Genomic DNA, 2,956 nt, shown 5'->3' on the forward strand with positions numbered 1-2,956 from the left:
AGGAAAAACACATACACAGAAGGTCTGCTTTCTATAAATAATGCCCCAATAGTGCCAAGGTCAGCAAACCATTTTCTCTTGGCACAAGGCCTAAATCAAAACATAAACAATCTCAACATCTTTCTGGTGCACATGTGCATTTTTCTGTGCTAGGGGAACACTTGAAACCAAAAATAAAACAGTAGGAAGATATACACCTCCACTTCATAGTTTCATTGGTCTCTTCTCTCTTTTGCCGTCTCGGAACAGACTCTGTTCCCCCTCGTTCAGTTTGCAGCCTTGTGTATAGCCCCGTGGTGACCACCCCACCCCACTTGCAGCAGAGGGAAATGTTCCTTGTGTTGTGCTAGTGTTTAGTAGTTCTCATGAGAGATTTGTGTACTACTTGGACGAAGGACATCAAATAGACATATAGCAAGGAACAGATCACTATCCAAACAAAGTAATGTGTGTAACAACCACCACATGGACCAACCTCTCCCAGACCTCTCCTCTACTCTTAATACTTTGACCTTCATAGGCTGAAGAGGTACTCTAGCACATTATAGCACTCGATGTTCATTAAAAACAACAGAGAACCATTTTCCTTTGGATCTGAATCCGAACCTATCCTCCAGGAGCTCCCAATGGTGAGAAAATCGCAGGGCAAGGCATGTCTATCGTGTATTCTCCCATGGATCAATGGCCCTCCCAAGTCCCTCTGTGTGGAATCCTCTGGAGATGGGTCAAACGTACTCTTCTGACCACTTCTCTCAACAGTAAGTTCTCTCTATTGGCCAGCAATCAGAAGGGATAAATTCCCCTTGAGACTATAAGGCAGAAGTCATCTCCTTAGCCTCCTGGTTGGGACAAACAGCTTACCCAGAGAAGAGCTCCTTTTACCCTGCCCCAAACAGCCACAAAAAGATTTGAAACACAAAGACACATTCGAGAACGACCAAATCCCCTTCTTGCCGTTTGAGATCGGTACTTGGTTTCTCTTCACCAAGAATGTCAGGATAAAGTGGGTTCACAGTGTCCTTCACAAACTGCTGTGCTCACACAAGGTGTATGTAGGTATCCCAGCTTAGAAATGATTATGCCTACTAGAGGTGCCTTCATGCTGAGTCTTAGGATTTTGTTTACTTTTTTTTCTGAAGCCTTTCCAAGATAGCTTCTTCCTGGGGAAGAGAAACTTCCATGCATAAAGGATAACTATTATTTATGTATTTAAAAAACACTTTCCTTACCCATGTGTCCAGCAGTCTCCACTTCAATGCAGCTAGAGTTACTGAGCGAGTTATTTATGACAAAGTCCAGAATAGCTAGTGCTCTTGCATACTCTATAGTTTCTCATGACTTAACTGTACTGGTGGTAGCCCTAAAGTCAACAAAACTTTGGTCACTTTTGGCATCTTTACCTAACAGCCTCTGCAGACAAAGCAGAAGAATTAAATGGTAACCATTTGCAACTCTGGCTTTGCTGGCATTCTCTCTTGGGCAGCTACAAGAGGAGCAGAGATGTTTCTCAGGTAACAGGAAGAGCCTGCGTGGACTCGGACTCCAGGCAGCTCTTGGGCACGGCAGTGAAGGAGCAGGTAAAAAAAATAACGGTGCTGTGTGCTGTTTCTTTCTCAGCCTAGTTTGCTCAAAGTTATACTGATATGGAAAGCTTAATAGCTGCTGGTCTAGACAGAGCTGTCCTTCTGCTCCAGCTTAGCAGGGCCAGTCAGTTCCTGCAAGCGACATGTCAAGATATTTGGGTGTTTGGGGCCATACGAATGCCCAGAGCGGGCTGTAAACCATCTCAGTGCTTTCATATGCCTCTGACCTCATCTTCCTGCTCTGATCACAGCAGGAACTCTGTCCCGTCTCCTTCCTACGGCACACTCTGTAACCCAGTCTGGTCCCCTCAATTCCTACGCCCACCCCTACTCCGAGCCCTCATCGGGGGCTGATCTGCCAGGCACTGCGGCACCCTCCTTTGCAGCAACTCCCCATCACCCACTGGGCTCCCCTCCACCACAACAGGAATGCCAACATCCAAACGGAGCACAGCCGCTGGCCACTCCGCCCGCATCCCGACTCTGCACGTCCAGCTCAGCCACCTAACCCCAGCYTCCCAGGCCCGAGCAGAGCTCAGCACGCATCCCCTTCCCATTCAGGCACCTGAAGCACCCACTGTGGTCCTCCTGTGGATCTCCTTATGCAAATGGAAAATGACGGTTACTTCTTTCAGGGAACAAGTTAAACAGGATTCAAGCTTCTAAGCGAAGTAAGAGCGAAAAAAATGCTGCTGCCAGAAAGCTCCCTGCCAAGGGATCCACACRCACTTGAGCCCACACCTAGCCTTGCTGAGTAGCTGCAGCCACGGTGCCCCTGGACAAGCTCTGCCTGTACCTTCACTGTAACCTGATGCTCTTATTGCGATCTGCTACTTCACCAGCTCTTTCTCCATCCATGCCGCCTAGATGCTGCTTAAGACACTCCCGGCTCCAAGTGCTTCAGTTCAGGCACCACCAGGACACAGAGGGTCCCACCCTACCCGCACTCGCACAACCCAGAAGTCGCTCCTCTCTGCCTGCTCGCCACCCCGTCCTCCCATCACTTGCCTGCGGACGATCTCAGCCTGCAGCGCAGGGACTTACCTTCGCCTTCCCAGCACCACGGCTGCCTGCGGTGCCTTCGCCGGACGCCAACCCCCGCCCCCCGCCGGGGACAGGAAGGATCCTGCAGAGGACACACAGCCCCTGACGGTGCCTSACCGCAGCCGGGTCCCCGTGAGCCCCGAGGGCTCGGCGAGCAGCAGATCCTAAACTCGCTCCCGTCCGAGGGGAGGCCAGCAGCCTGCGAGCGGCGGCGCCCGGCGGCAGAGCACCGTCCGCGGCCGCCCCTGCCCCAGCTCCCCCTTCCGAGCTGCTGCCTCCCGCCCGTGCCCGGGCTGCGGCGCTCCCCGCCCGGCCCCGGCCCCGGCCCC

The 2,956-nt window shown here is 51.9% G+C and overlaps 1 protein-coding gene across 1 annotated transcript in view; it reads right to left on the reverse strand.

Moving 5' to 3' along the window:
- Positions 1 to 2,877, reverse strand: part of TP53I11 (tumor protein p53 inducible protein 11) — a 31,443-nt gene extending 28,566 nt beyond the window's left edge. Inside the window, exon 1 of the mRNA XM_085321869.1 lies at positions 2,628 to 2,877. The gene's annotated coding sequence lies outside the window, so the exon portion shown is untranslated. The remainder of the gene's footprint in view (positions 1 to 2,627) is intronic.
- Positions 2,878 to 2,956: the final 79 nt, after the last annotated feature.

The sequence above is a fragment of the Rhea americana genome, unplaced genomic scaffold, assembly GCF_003343005.1.
Source record: "Rhea americana isolate MKP2758 unplaced genomic scaffold, rheAme1 scaffold_72, whole genome shotgun sequence".
NCBI classification, from domain to species: domain Eukaryota; kingdom Metazoa; phylum Chordata; class Aves; order Rheiformes; family Rheidae; genus Rhea; species Rhea americana.